This window comes from Dasypus novemcinctus, chromosome X, assembly GCF_030445035.2.
Source record: "Dasypus novemcinctus isolate mDasNov1 chromosome X, mDasNov1.1.hap2, whole genome shotgun sequence".
In the NCBI taxonomy this organism is placed as follows: Eukaryota; Metazoa; Chordata; class Mammalia; order Cingulata; family Dasypodidae; genus Dasypus; species Dasypus novemcinctus.
Window position 1 is genome coordinate 186,554,888 of NC_080704.1, and position 16,851 is coordinate 186,571,738.

At 40.8% G+C, this 16,851-nt stretch overlaps 1 protein-coding gene across 7 annotated transcripts in view; it reads right to left on the bottom strand.

Annotated features, from left to right (window-relative positions):
* Positions 1 to 16,851, bottom strand: part of GAB3 (GRB2 associated binding protein 3) — a 117,946-nt gene that overhangs the window by 32,931 nt on the left and 68,164 nt on the right. The gene's annotated exons all lie outside the window — the stretch shown is intronic.

Genomic DNA, 16,851 nt, shown 5'->3' on the forward strand with positions numbered 1-16,851 from the left:
AGCAGTGTAAGAAACAATTAAAACAGGTGGCAGGGGTGTGGGTGTGGGTGGGTCAATCTACTTCATAGGGAGGTGAAAGGTATTTGGATTCCTATAAATAAAAGTATTCCTAAGGCCAGGAGAAAAGCCCAGGACAAAAGGCAGGCTCAGAAAAGATAGAGAAAGCCCTGCACTTTTGGCTCATGCTAATTGTCTTGATAGAAAGGCTCAACTCTAAAGGAGAGCACCAGCCAAGGCAAAGCCGATTTTTTAAATCTGTCTTTTGTTTTTTCTTTTTCATATATTTTTTAAAGGTTAATTTTTGTTCTTTCAAGGACTGTTGATTTCATCTAGTTTTCTATTTTACTGAACTTTATTGTGGAAAATTTCAGATTCGTACAAGGGAGAATCATCTTATTATTTCTCTATAGACATTTTCCTAAGGGGAGAGAACAGCTCTCATTATTCACTTTCTCCAGGCTCTGCCAGGACCTAAGCAAATTCAAGGAATATGTTTCCAAAGAATTAACTAATGGCATGAGGCATTCTCTGATGCCGCCAGAGAGTCAAGCAGAAACCAGAAAACAATAAGTGCTGGAGAGGATGTGGAGAAATGGGAACACTCCTTCACTGATGATGGGATTGTAAAATGGTGAAGTCTCTCTGGAAGAAAGTTTGGTGGATCCTCAAGAAGCTAAATATAGAGCTGCCATATGATCCAGCAATCCCTCTATAGGAATATATCCAGAAGAACTGAAAACAGTGACAGGAATAGATATCTGCACACAAATGTTCATAGAGGAGTTATTCACAATTGCCAAAAGATGGAAACGACCCAAGTATCCATCAATCAATGAATGGATAAACGAAATGTGGTATATACATATGGTGAAATAATATGCTGCAGTAAGAATAAATGAAATTGGGACACCTATAATAATATGGATGAATCTTGAAGACATTATGCTAAATGAAGTAAGACAGACACAAAAGAACGAATATTGCATGGTCTCATTACTATGAACTAAATATGAAGAATAAATATAAAGAGATAAAACCTAGAGGCTAGGTTATTAGGATATAAAAGGAGGGTTGAGAAGAACTACTGATGCTTAATGTATGCAGAAGTTTTAATCAACTTTACTGTAAAAGTGTGGAAATGGACAGAGTTGATGGATAGAGTAACAGCTCATTTATAAAGGCATATGTAGCATTTAAAAAAAAATAAAGAAGGAAAAGGAAAAAAAAAGTCAGTTGAAAGAAAGCTAGAGAATAATCTAGGGTCTGAATAACACAGTGAACCCAGAGGTGGATGAGAGTTGTGGTTGATGGTAAAGATGCAAGAGTGTCCTTCTGTGAGCTAGAGTGGATGTACATCACTATTGCAGGGTGGTGGGACTGTGGAGAAGCATGGGAAAAACAAAATTGGTTTGACCTATGGACTGTGGTTTACAGCAATACTATAATATTCTTGCACCAATGCCAAAGATGTACTATGTTGGTAATGGGGGGGGGGGTATGGAAAAGTATGCCAAATATAAGCTATGGACCATGGTTGGTGATAATTGTCTGATATTACCTCATAATCTGTAACAAATATTCCACCATGGTATGGTGTGTTGAAGGGGTGTCATAAGGGAATTCTACACATGGGCATGGTTGTTTGTAATTTCACAACCTCTGTAAATAATATATATATATTAAAAAACAGGATGGGTTAGGGGAAAAATACACCAAATGTAAGATAAGGACTATAGTTAGTAGTAATATTTTGACAATGCTTTTGCATAGTTTGGAGCAAATGTTTCAAAACAATGCAAGGTATTGGTGGAAGGGTGATATATTGGACCCCTGTATGATGTTATGCATGTTTATTTTGTAAGTTCACAACTTTTACTATACATTTATTGTTTATGTATGTTAATCTATGAATGGTATACTTCAATAAAAATATATTTTAAAATATTGAAATCATAAAATGCATCTTCTAAAGACACAACGGAATGAAGCTAGAAATCAATAACAGAGAGAGATCTAGAAAATTCACAAATACACTGAAATTAACACACACATAAAACAACCTTTGGATCAGAGAAGCAATCGCAAGGGAAATTAGGATATCTTCAGGTAAATGAAAACAAAAACAAAACACACCAAAAGTAATGGGATGTTTGCAAGGGCAGCACTGACAGCGAAATTTATACCTCTAAATGTTTGTGTTTAAAAAGAAGACCTTAACTCAGAGACGTGAACTCAAAGCTGGAACATCAAGAAAAGGAATTGCAAGCTAATTCTAAAAGGAGGAGAAGGAAATAACAAGACTAATTTGGAGACAAATGATACAGAGAAATTAAAAAAAAAATAGAGAGGGAGCAGTTGTGGCTCGAGTGGTTGAGCACCTGCTTCCCACATGGGAAGTCCCAGGTTTGGTCCCCAGTGCCTCCTAAAAATAAGACAAATGCCAACAAACAAACAAATGATAAAACCAACTCAGGGGAACTGATGTGGCTTAAAGGTTGATCACTGCCTTCCCAAATAGGAGGTCCTGGGGTTCAATCTCAAGCTCTGTTACTCAAAAAGAAAAATAATAGAATCAATGAAATCAAAAGTTTTTTTGGACCTTGAATAAAAGGGGGAAATGGTAAAGACATATGAGTTTATATGGCTAAGAGATTCAAAATGAGTAGGGAGGTCATCAGAGGGGTAGCGCTTATGCACATCTCAGCAGGATCTCAGAGACAGCCAAGGCAGATACAACCCCAGGTAGTGGTGCTCCTGAGGGCTATGGAGACACCCAGGTCCAATGGTCATGGCAGATGGCTCTGGAGTTCACTGCCATGTCAGTGGGCCCTACCTGGGAATTTGTTTCCCTGTGATGGAGTTGTACTCAGATGTGACTTCTCACACATGCCTCTTCTATCACTTCTACTGAACCTGTGGTTGGTGATGGGATTGGTGTGTGCTCAGGAGACTTGAATCTCTGGACTGGCCATTTGCCAGCTGGGCCCTGAGCCTCAGCAGAGCTGCAACTCCTACTCTCCGGTTTGTTGGATGTACCCAGGTCAGCTGACAGGGAGGTGAGAATGGTCAACCACCACACCAGGGAACCAAGAGTGTCTACAACTGCAGCAGGAGAATCACATCCATCAGGCATGTGGGATCTAAGCCCCCTCTCGATTAGAGGTGGAGTGGGCATTGCCATCCCAGGGTCCTCAGGATGGAGGAATAAAATGTGGATTAGAGTGGATTTACTGGTATTCTACTATAAAACAGTTGTGACTGTAGCAACGGAAGAAACTGTATCATTGATGTAGAGACAGTGGCCATGGGAGTTGCGGATGGCAGGAAGAGGGAGGAAGAGGTGTGATATGGGGCATTTGTGGGACTTGGAGTTGTCCTGAATGATATTGCAGGGACAGATGTAGGTATTGTTTATCTTGCTATAACCCACTGGATGGACTGGGGGAAGAGTGTGAAGTACCATGTAAACTATGGCCCATGCGGTGTGGCAGGGCTCCAGGGTGTATTCACCAAACGCAATGAATGTGTCTCACTGATGAAAGGGGATGTTGATGTGGGGGGAGTGGGGGGGGGGAAGGGAAGAGAGGTGGGAAGTGGGGTATATGGGTGCCTCATGTTTTTTAATGTAACTTTTTGTGTGTTCTATTTATCTTTTTTAAAAAGACAATTAAATTCTTTTAAAATTTTAAAAAATCAAATTAGTACAGCTAGGCTGAATACCACACAACTGTTTTTTTTTTGGAAAAGATCAACAGAATTGATCTTTAGCTGGACTAAAGGAGGAAAAAAGCAGATGGATATATATATTAAAAAATAGAAATGAAAGGGGGAGCATTATTACCAACCCAACAGAAAAGAATAACTTTAATAGGTGTGGTACTCTGAATGTACATGTACCCCAGAAAAACATGCTCTTAAATCTAATCCATTCCTATGGGTACGAACCCACTGTAAATAAGACTTTTGATGAGGTTACTTCAGTTAAGGCGTGACTCAACCTAATCAGGATGGTCTTAATCCTATTGCCAGAGTCCTTTATAAGTGGAATGAAATCCGGACATAGGGAGAGAAAGGCACAAGAAGCAAGAAACTGAACATCAGTGGAAACCAGCAGAGAAGGAAGAAATTAGGTGATGCTGCCATGTGCCTTGCCATGTGTCAACCTAACCAGAGATTCCCAGCAGCAAGCCCCGGAACACCAGAGCCTTTGGGAAGAAAGCATCACATTGATGACACTTTTATTGGGACTTTTTCCCAGACTCAAACCATGAGCAAATAAATCTCCTTTGTATAATCTGAACCGTTTCATGTTTTTTTCTTGAGCAACCTACAAAACTAAAACAGATTTTGGTACCAGGAAAGTGGGCTGCTGCTATTGCAAATACCAAAAATGTGGAAATGGCTTTGGAATTGAGTAATGGGTACAGGCTGGAAGAATTGTGAGGTACTTGATAGAAAACTCCTTGATTGCTTTGAAGAGACTGGGTAGAAATATGGATGCTAAAGGTATTTCCTATGAGGCCTTGGAAGAGAATGACGAAGGTATTCTTAGAAACTGGAAAAAACGTGATCCTTTTTCAACATAAGAAAATCAAGTAATATAATACACCACACTAACAGAAGGAAGGAAAAAAAAGACATTATATCTAATTGATAGAGAAAAGGCATTTGACAAAAGCCAGCACCTCTTCTTGATAAAAGCATTCAGATAAATAGGAATAGAGGGAAACTTCCTCAACATGTTAAAGAGCATGTAAGAAAAACTGAGCAATAACATCATAATCAATGGTGAAGCCTTCCCTCTAAGATATGGGACAAGATAAGGAGGCACTGTAATTCAACATGGTAAGGGAAGGTCTAGCCAGAGTAATAATTAGGAAAGAAAAAGAAATAAAAGGCATTCAAGTTGGGAAGGAAGAAGTAAAACTTTTCATAATTGCAGATGACAAGACCCTACGCATAGAAAATCGAGAAAAATCTATGATAGACTCTTAGCCATAAAAACTCATTTGTCTTTACCATTTCCCCCTTTTATTCAAGGTCTTTTTCTACTTGCATCACCAGCTGGTACTCAGCAGTAACCCCTTGGTGCCAGGGAGTCTCATCCCCGGTAAACATGTCCCACACTGGGGGGAAGGTAATGCATATGCACACTGAGTTTGGCTTAAAAAGTGTCCACATTTGAGCAACATGGAGGTTCTCAGGAGGTAACTCTTGGGTACCCTGCAGCTCTAGGCCTAGTTGAAATTTCAAGCACACAGGCTCATAAGCATAGTCATCAGTAGCAAGGGCCCATCATTGGACCATCCTTCTTCACTAGTCTTTGTCCTTGCACTTGGGGGATTGTTGCTGCTCCACTGGGGGGTGTGACAGAGCTCCCAGAATGGGAACTCAGCACTCCCTCAGTTGTCGTGTGAAACTCTACCCACTAGGTCAATAACCAATGAACATGTGAACATATCTATATCCCCTATATGCATGCCCTGGAGAACTCCCTCCCACCCATGCATCCCCCATCAATAACAATGCACATTAGTCCACCTCCCCTGTCATAGTTGAACGCCTCTGTGATCCAAAACTTCTTCAAAAATGAAGTCTAAGATATAGCCGAATTCAATTAATAGGAAAATGAAAGAGTAATGACAGTTTAAAAGATTAGAAATAGAATACATGATAATTTAGAAAGACTAAAATAAAGTGAAAAATAAATTGGGGGTATTGAAAAGATAAAAAACATCATAAAATTTGTTTTGACGTTTTGCCTTTCAGCAACGTAATGGATGTTGCCCTGTATGTACAGTGGCATGGCAATCTCTTCCATTTCTTTCTCAGTGTCTACTTCCTTTTTTTTTTTCAATTGTGTCTTCAAAAAAGTTTCAGGACACAGTAAAATTACATGGAGAACATACGGGGGACGCGGCTGTGACTCCACTGATTGGGCTCCCGTCTACCATATGGGAGGCCCTGGGTTCGTGTCCCAGAGTCTCCTTGTGAAGGCAAGCTGGCCCATGCCCACGGAGAGCTGAGAGCCCACACCCACGGACAGCTGGCGCAGCAAGATGATGCAACAAAGGGAAACAAGCAGAAGAACGCAGAGCAAACAGACAGAGAGAGAGCCGACAGCAAACAAGCCACGAGGAGGAGGGATAAATTTTTTTTAAAAAGGGCCCAGCTTGTCTAAAAAAAAAAGAATAGAGGGAGACACGCAGTTGTGGCTCAACTGCGAGAGCATCTGCCTACCATATAGGAGGCCCAGGGTTCAAATCTAGGGCCTCCTGACCTGTGTGGTAAGCTGGCCCACACACAGCGCTGCTGCATGCAAGGAGTACCATGCCACACAGGGATGTCCCCCACATAGGAGTGCCCCATGTTCAAGGAGTGCGCCCCGCAAGGAGAGCCACCCTGTGCAAAAAATATGCAGCCCACCCAGGAGGGGCACCGCACGCACAAGAGAGCTGACACAGCAAGATGATGCAACAAAAAAAGCGACAGTTTCCCAGTGCTGCATGACAAGAATGCAAGCGGACACAGAGGAACACACAGCAAATGGACACAGAGCACAAACAACGGGGGGGGGGGGGAGGGGAGGGAAGGGAAGGGGAGAGAAATAAATAAAATAAATCTTTAAAAAAAAAAGAATATAGGGGACTCCCATACACCCAACATCAAACCCTTTACCCCTTCCCCAGCAATGATCTTTTTACATGTGGATACATTTTTTGCAACTGATGTAAAGATATTGAAACATAGCTAATAACCATGGTTCCATTATGGTTTACATTATGGTTTACATTTTAGACTGTACACTTTTATAATTTTTGGTTCCATTATGGCTTACATTATGGTTTACATTTTAGACTATACACTTTTATACATTTTTGGCTAAGAGACTTCAAAATGAGTCAGGAGGCCATTACATGGGTCATGCTTATGCACGTCTCAGCAGGATCTCAGAGACAGCGAAAGTAGGTACAACCCAAGGTACTGGTGCTCCTGAGGGCTATGGAGACACCCAGGTCCTATGGTCATGACAGATGGCTCTGGAGTTCAGTGCCATGTTCAGTGGGCCCTACTTTGGAATTTGTGCTCCTGAGTGTGATGGAGTTGGATTCAGGTATGACCTTTCTACACATGCCTCTCACTTTTATCGAACCTGTGGATGGCACTGGGGTTGGTATATGTTCAGGAGACTTGAATCTCTGGACTGTCCATGTGCCAGCTGGGCCCTGAGCCTCAGCAGACTTGCAACACCTACTCTCTGGTTCGTTGAACTTACCCAGGTCAGCTCACAGGGAGGTGAGGATGGTCAACCATACCAGGGAACTGAGAGTGCCTACGACTGCAAGCAAGAGAATCTCATCCATAAGCCATGTGGGATCTAAATCTCCTTTCGATTTAGAGGTGGAGGGGACATCGCCATCCCAGGGTCCTCAGGATGGAGGAATATAATATGGATTAGAGTGAACTTACTGGTATTCTACTATAGAATTATTGTGACTCTAGCAATGGAAGAAACTATATCATTGATATGGAGACAGTGGCCATGGGAGTTGCTGAGGGCAGGGAGAGGAAAAGAGAGGTATGATATGGGGATATTTTCAGGACTTGGAGTTGTCCTGAATGATACTACAGGGACAGAGGCAGGACATTATATATCCTGCCATAACACAATGAATGGACTGGGGAAGAGTGTACACCACAATGTAAACTATAATCCATGCAGTGCAGCAGTGCTCCAAAATGTATTCACCAAATGCAATGACTATGCCACAATGATGAAAGAGGTTGTTGATGTGGAAGGACTGGGGGTGGGGTGGGGAGTAGGGATATATGGGGACCTCTTCTATTTTTTAATGTAACATTTTGTGAGATCTATGTATCTTTAAAAAAAGATAAAAGTATATATATAATTATGTGCAAAAAATTTATGATAAACTTACTAGAGCCAACAAATTCAGCAAAGTGGCAGGGTGCAAGATCACCATGCAGAAATAAGTAGAATGTTTATACACTAGTAATTAACAATATGAAGAGGAAATCAACAAAAAATCCATTTACAATGGCAATGAAAAGAATTCGATATCTGGTGGCGGACTTGGCCCAGTGGTTAGGGCGTCCATCTACCACATGGGAGGTCAGCAGTTCAAACCCCGGGCCTCCTTGACCCGTGTGGAGCTGGCCCATGCACAGTGCTGATGCAAGCAAGGAGTGCCATGCCATGCAGGGGTGCCCCCCCCCCCCGCGTAGGGGAGTCCCACGCGCAAGGAGTGCGCCCCGGAAGGAGAGCCGCCCAGCACGAAAGAAAGTGCAGCCTGCCCAGGAATGGCGCCGCACACAGGGAGAGCTGATGCAACAAGATGACACAACAAAAAGAGACACAGATTCCCATGATGCTGACAACAACAGAATCAGACAAAGAAGACACAGCAAATAGACACAGAGAACAGACAATCGGGGTGGGGGGGAAGGGAGAGAAATAAATAAACAAATCTTTAAAAAAAATAATTTGATATCTGGGAATAAATCTAACCAAGCGTCTTAGTTTGCCACAGGGCTGCTGATGTAAAGTACCAGAAATGGGTTGGCTTTTGTAATGGGAATTGTATTATGGGAAAATCTTACAGTTCTGAAGCCAAGAAATGTCCAAATCAAAGCACCATTAGAGATGTTTTCTCACCAAAGTCAGCTATTGGTGATCCTGCTGTCCTGCCCGGGTTCCTGTCTTCCCCTCCAGAATCTATAGTCTCCCAGAGCTCAGGCATATGGCTTGTCTCTTCAGCCTTGAGCTGCTTCGTGGGCCCAGCCTCTTCCGGGCCTCTTTCTGTGCCTCTGTGCTCTACTGATTCAAGACTCAAGGTCCTCTCTCAGTCTCCCAGGGTTTCTTTACCTTTTTGTAGCTGTAGGTGACCTGGAATCCTCTCTCGACCTTCTCCTGTTTCTCACATGGCAACTTCCTCTCTGTCTCTCTTTCTCCGTTTATATCAGATCCAGCAAGAGGGCGGAGACCTAACCTGGTTCATGGCTCACTGATGTAGTCCAATCAAAAGCCCTAAAGCAATCTTATCAAGTAATCAAAGTCCTCGAAATGAATTTAATGCAATCAAAAGGCGCCACACCCACAGGAATGGATTAGTTTAAGAACATAATCTTTTTCTGGGATTCACAAATTCAAATTGTCACACCAAGAATGTAAAACACATTTAAATGGAAAACCACAAAACGGTGCTAAAAGAAATCAAAGAAGACCTAAATAAATGGAAGGCTATTCCATGTTCATGACTTAGAAGATGAAATCTTGTTAGGATATCAATTCTACCAAAAGCAACTTACAGATTAAGGCATTCCCAAATTAAATTCCAACTGCTTTCTTAAAAGAAATTGAAAACTCAATCATCAAATTTATATGTAAGGGTAAAGGGCCCCAAACAGTCAAATCCATCTTGGAAAAGAGGAACAAAATTGGAGGACTCACTTTCTGATTTTAACTTATTACAATGCCGCAGTAATCAAACCAGGATGGTACTGCACAAGGACAGATATATAGACCAATGGAATTGAATTGAGAGTTCAGAAATAAATCCTCATATCTATGGCCAACTGATTTTTTGACAAGGGTGCCAAGTGCAGTCAATTAGGAAAGAATATATCTCTTAACAAATGGTGCTGGAAAAAATGAGATATCCCTCTACAAAAGAATGACAGGACCCCTTCTTCACACCATATACAAAAATTAACACAAAACTGACCGAAGACCTAAATATGATAACCAAAACTATAAAACTCCTAGAACAAAACATAGGTAAACATCTTTAGGACCTTGTGTTCAGCAATGGTTTCTAAGACTTAACACACAAAGTACAAGCAACAACAAAAAGATAAATGGGACCTCATCAAAATTAAAAACTGTTGTGCATTAAAGGGCTTTGACATGAAAGGAAAAAGACAACCTACAAAATGGGATAAAATTATTTGGAAACCACATATCCAATAAGGGTTTAATATCCAGATTACATGAAGAAATTCTACCACTCAATAAGAAAATGACAAACAACCCAATTAGAAAGCGGGCAGTAAGTCAATATGTCTCAATAAAATTGCTTTGAAAAAAGAAACTGTCCAAAAAAGTGGGCAAAAGTTTTAACTTTTATTCTAACAACATAACACAACCTAAAATTTCCCCCTTTTAACCATATTCAAATGCATAATACAGTGCTGTACATTTCACAGTGGTAAAAGGGGAAATTTTTACCAGAATAATTTTTTTTAAATCACAGAAATGTACACTACAAATAGTGAACCCTAATGTAAACTATTTACTACAATTAATTGCATAATTGTAATAATATTGTTTCAATTTTAATGAAAGTACCACACATTAATGTAAACTGTTAATAACAGGGAAAACCGTGTGTACGTGTAAGGGAGGATATATGCGAACTCTTCTTCCGGCTTGATTTTTCCATAAACTTACAACTTCTCTAATAAAAACACTGACTCAAGTAGAAACATAAATTTTACACATATTGATTTCCACAGGGGAAAGAAAGAAAAAAAAGTTACTATGACAATTTGAAATTCTTGTATGAATCCCAAAAAGAGAAAGAGTATGTTTTTGAACCAATCCATTCCTGTGGGTATGAGACCTTTTTGATTGGACTACATCAGGAGTGAAGTGTGACTCAGGTTCAGTCTACACCCTCTTTCTGGGTCTGATATAAACAGAGACACAAAGAGGAAAAGGAAGCTCCCATATTGATTCTGCCATGTGCAAGAGAGGACTGCAGACAGTTACCAAGGATCTATCCCTTAAAACTATCAAGACCAGATGACTTCAAAGGAGAATTCCACCATACCATCAAATGCCAGACCATCCCAATGCCATATAAATTATTCCTGAGCAAAGAAAATCAAGGAACACTTCCAATTATTTTTATGAAGCAAGTATCATGCTGTTAGCTAAACCTGAAAAAGATACAATAAATTAGAAAATTACAGACCAATATCATTTAGGATTATTAATCCAAATATCCTAAATAAAATAGCAGAGAGGGGTAGGAGTACTGGAATGGCTCAATGAGGAGCTCAGCAATAGCATTCCCTGAAAAGCAATGGTAATATTGGACAAAATTTTCAAAAATAGTCATTTCAGAAGTCTGGAAATTTACTAAAAGTATACAGCTGGAGAAATACTTATTCAAGAAGAACTGTTGGGGCGGCAGACTTGGCTCAATGGATAGGGCGTCTATCTACCACATGGGAGGTCTGCAGTTCAAACCCCGGGCCTCCTTGACCCATGTGGAGCTGGCCCATGCGCAGTGCTGATGCGCGCAAGGAGTGCCCTGCCACGCAGGGGTGTCCCCGCGTAGGGGAGCCCCACGCGCAAGGAGTGCGTCCTGTAAGGGAAGCCGCCCAGTGCGAAAGAAAGTGCAGCCTGCCCAGGAATGGCGCTGCCTATACGGAGAACTGACACAACAAGATGACGCAACAACAACAAAAAAAGAAACACAGATTCCCGTGCCGCTAACAGAAGTGGACAAAGAAGATGCATCAAATAGACACAGAGAACAGACAACCGGGGTGGGGGGGGGGGGCGGGGAGAGAAATAAATAAATAAATAAATCTTTTCTTTTTTTTTTAAAGAAGAACTATTGAACATTAGGTGGGAACAGTAGTCCATTGTATTTTATCATGGGCACTCCCACACCCTCCATTAGGTCAATTAGCAGTAGTTCTACCAGGGCTGGACAAGCCATGAAGACCAGAAGATCTGCTGCTGAAGGGGACTAGCTTGATTTTAAGTAGAGCACATAAAAATAGTCATCTCAATGGCAAACAATTAGGGTATCCTAATATCACAGCTAGCCTGATATCTTGTTACTGGTTATGGCAAACAGCAGACCAGTAGATCAGCCAGAAATCTAACAGGGAGAGTTCCGAAAGAGCCAGTGTGCCTTAGTACACTCTGACATATCCTGGAGGTCTGGAAGACAGTGTGCACAAGGCATGCTCACCTAAAAGAGGTCACAGAGGGCCCCAGTTCTATCCGTGTCTTAAAGAACATGAAGCTGTAACCATATAGATGCATCTGGAAAAAGACCTTCACCAAAAGGAGTAAATGGTAAATACAAATGAGTTTTTATGGCTAAGAGATTTCAAAGTGAGTCGGGAAATCATCCAGAGATTACACTTACGCAGATCTCAGCAGGATCTCATTGACTGCCCTAGTAAACAGTGCCTCAAATAGTGGGACTCCTGAGGATCTAGAGACATCTGGACATACAGGCAGGGCAGACTATCTCAGGAATTTGGCACCCTGTCAGTGGGCCTTACTTTGGAATTTATGCCCCCCAGTGTAACAGTTAGACTCATTTATAATTTTCCTACACATGGCTCTTCTACCCCTTTTAATCTGAACATATAATTAGCCCTATACTTGTTAAATATATGTCCCAGAGACTTAAATCTTTGGTCTGTTCATATGTCAGTTGAGCCCTGAATCTCAGCAGAGTTCTAACACCTGCTCTCTGGTTCATTGGACTTGCCCAGTACAACTAACAAAATGATGATGATGGACAATGCCCATCCCAAAAAACCGAGAGCATCTATAACCGCAAGTAAGACAGTTCCATCCATCTGCCCCATAGGATCTAAGCCCCCTCTCAATCAGAAACAGAATGGGCATTACCATTTCAAAATCCTCAAGACTGAGGAAGGAACAAACATAAGGGGGGAATGCAACTATGGAAGAACTTGTGTCATTAATATAAAGGCAGTGGCCACCAGAGGTTCTGAGAGGAGGGAGAGGGAAGAATAAGTATAACAAAGGGCATTTTGGAGACATTGGAATTGTCCTGCATGACACTGCAATGATGGATACAGGCCATTATACATTTTGTCAAAACCTATTAAAATTATGCAGGACAAAGTATAAACCATAATGAAAACTATAGAGCATGGTTAGTAGTAATGATTCAGTATGTGCTCATCAGTTGTTAATGGAGGAAAGTATGGGAAGGGGAGGGGACTGGGTATATCAGATTAAGAAAAGCCATCGGAGAATTAAAAAAGAGGAAAAAAATTCGAGGTGTGTGTGTGTGTGTATGAGAGAGAGAGAGGGGGGTCAGCATAACCTTGATACTAAAATCTGACAAAGATATTATCAGAAAATAAAATTAACAGAGCAATCTCTCTCATGAACATAGATTAAAAAATTCAAAACAAAAATAGGAGCAAAATCAGTCTAGAAAGTTATAAAAAGGATACCCTTCATGATGAAGTTGGATTTATTCCAGGAATGCAAGGTTGGTTTAGCATTTGAAAATCAACCAATAAACTTCACATTAAAAGGATAAAGGAGAAAAATGATAAGATCATAAAATGTTTTATAAACTCAATGTCCATTCATGATTTTTTAAAAATTACACTTATCTACAAATATCTATGGCAAACCACATGTAATGGTGAAACAATGGAAGCTTTCTATCTGAAATCAAGAATGAGCAAGGATTCTTGTTATCACCACTACTATTCACAATGTCCTGGATGTTCTAGCTCGTTCAATGACATAAGTAAAAGTAAATAGAAGATATAAAAGTTAGAAAAGAAGAATTAAAGCTATTGTTATTTGCATGTGATATGACTGTATACAAAGGAAATGTGAAGAATCTATAGTTAAGAAAAGTTGAACGCAAAATTTAAAACTCAATTTAACTTTCATATACCAGCAAAATAGTTATTAAAATAAAATACCATTAACATAAACAATAAAAACACATGGGAATATATCCAATGAGAGATATGCAAGATTTCTACTCTAAAAACTATAAATTGTATTATATTCCCTGTTCATGGACTGCAGAACTCAGCATTGTAAAGATGTCAAATCTTCACAAACTGATATATAGATACAATGCAGTCCTTCCCAAATCCCAAATTTAAGTGTGTATGTGTGCCAGGAACATGACTGCTGACTCTAAAATTGGCCTAGAAGAGCCATGGCACTCTTAAAGAAGAACAAAATGGTGGCGGTAGGGGGGACTTCCTCCATTGGATATCAAGATATAAAGGTACAGTAATTAAGAGAATGCAGTACTGGGCAAGCTGGACTAGTAACCCAATGGAAAGGAAAGCAGAGCTCAGATATAGACCCTCACATACAAGGACACTTAGTTTTTGACAGAGGTGGCACTGGAGAGCCATGGGAAGTCATGATGGCCTTTTCCATAAAGGGTGCCAGGTCGCTGGCTAGCCACATGGGCAAAAATGAACCTCAACTTTTCCCTCCCGCCTTGTACAAACATTGATTCCAGGTGGATCTAAACGGGAAATGCAGAACAATACATTTTATTTGTTCCCTCTGCTTTATCGTGTTCGTTTTGCTTCCATTCCTTGTTGTTTTTGCCTTTGTTTCATGGTTAAAACCTTTATTTTTATTAATTTTAGGCTTTGTTTGACATTATTAAAAGGTACACACACAACCTAAATGTTTTGTGTTAAAATTTTATATTATTTCAGTTCTGCTTTATGATTTTTAAAAGTAATTTTCTATTGTCATTCTGGTTTTACTCATTTTGTTTTCTAAAATCTGTTTACTTACTCTTGTAGTTTTCCGTTTTTGTCTGCTGCCACATATACTAGCACATTAGGCCCTTTGTGTAATAGTGCATACCAAATTTATTGGGTTTTTTTCCAGAAGGAATCACCGTGTATAACGGTCACATCACTAGGGACATTGAGGAAGGGCTTTGCCAGTGTCTTAGTTCTTCAGTCAGAATGAGAGATTTATACAATTTAACAATGGGTTCACATTCTTTAAACTTCCATAATTTCTTTAAAACATGGCCTTGTATAGTCTGGGAAAGTAAATGTCAATAGAAAGAAAGCTAAAGAATAATCTAGGGACTGAATAACACAGTGAACCCAGAGGCGGTTGAGCATTGTGGTTAAGGGTACAAATACAAGAGAGTCCTTCTGTGAGCTAGAGCAGATGAACGTCACTATTGCAGGGTGGTGGGAATATGGAGGAGCACGGAAAACTAAAATTTGTGTGACCTATAAACTGTGGTTAAGAGCAATACTATAATAGTCTTGCATCAATGCCAAAGCTGTACTGTGTTGAAAATGGAGGTATATTGAAAAAGTGTGCCAAATGTATGCTATGGACCATGATTGCTGGTAATAGTCTGATGATATTGTCTCATAATCTGTAACAAATGTTCCACCAGGGTGTGGAGTTGTATGGGAAATCTACACATCTGCATGATTGATTTGCAAGTTCACAATATCTGTAATAAAAATATATTTTTAAAAAATAGTATGGGTTGGGGGAAAAATACACTGAATGTAAGATAAGGAATATAGTTGGTAGTAATATTTTGATGATGCTTTTATATAGTTTGTAACAAATGTTTCACACCAATGCAAAGAGCTGGTGGAGAAGTGATGTATGAGACCCCTGTGTGATGTTATGTATGTTTATTTTGTAAGTTCACAATCTTTACTATACACTTATGGTTTATGTGTGTTCATGTATGAATGATATACTTCAATAAAAAAATAAAAAAACTTAAAAACAAAAAAACATGGCCTTGTAGGTAGCAGTGTGTGGAAAGAGGTGGGGGGGAGAGAGAGAATGACATAAGAGAGAAGGAAAATGCTTGGGTTGGCTGGCTCATGGCAGAAAGTTGAGGAGGTCTAGGTAAGCAGTAAAGAAGACTGAGGGCAATTGGGCGGACCTGCACCAGTCAGCCTCTGAAGGCCAGAGAGACCCAAGTGGGATGAAAAGGGTGACAGAAGACGGGGCTGCAAAATTAGAAGTCAACAAATGAGGATAAACGGCTTCAAAGAAAAGGACAGAGGTTCTCTAGGAGGGCAAGTCAATTGACTGAGTTGAAGGAGCTGGGTTAGCCTTACTTTGATGGAGATAGCTTGGTAAAAAGCCACATCACTAGTGTGCAGCCACTTAGAATTTGGAAAGAAGATGCCACTTTAGATGAAAAAATGAGGCTTATGGGATTGTTGAAAAATAGAAGGAGCCATGAACTAGAGTCTCAGGGTTGACAATGCATGTGAGAGGGAAAGAATGCAATGAGGGGAAGTGGATTTGGCCCAACTGATAGAGTACCTGCCTACCACATGGGAGGTCCTGGGTTTAAACCCAGGGCCTCCTGACCCGTGTGGTGAGCTGGCCCATGCTCAGGGCCGATGCACACAAGGAGTGCCGTGCCACGTAGGGATGTCCTCCACGTAGGGGAGCCCCACATGCAAGGAGTACACCCCGTAAGGAGAGCCATCCCATGTGAAAAAAGTGCAGCCTGCCCAGGAGTGGCACCACACACACAGAGAGCTGACATCACAAGATGATGCAACAAAAAGAGACACAGATTCCCATGCTGCTGACAAGAATGCAAGTGGACACCGAAGAACATGCAGTGAATGGACAACGGGGGGAGGGGAGAAGTGGAGAGAAATAAATAATAAAAAAATAATAATTAAATTAAAATTAAAAAAAAGAATGCAATGGGGCCATGCTGAAGCCAATGATACCACCTTTTGGATCAAGGGGGTCTCAGAGTAACTCCCAACAAACACTAGGAGCTCAGTCTTGGGGTAAGCTCATCCCACAGACAGGGGCTAAGGGACCAGAGGTCCAACTTCTTTCAGCATCACAGGGAAGCAAGTGTCTCTCCTGATGGCCAGACTCATGGAGGGACATGAAGATTCCAATCATTCAGGCTATGTGCTCCCACCCAGGGCCTGGCACCTAGGCCCACTTGAGCAAGGGTCACCGGGTAAAGTCCTTGTGTGGAAAAAGGAGAAAAAAGAAACCAGGCCAGGCAGTCCTTGCCTAGG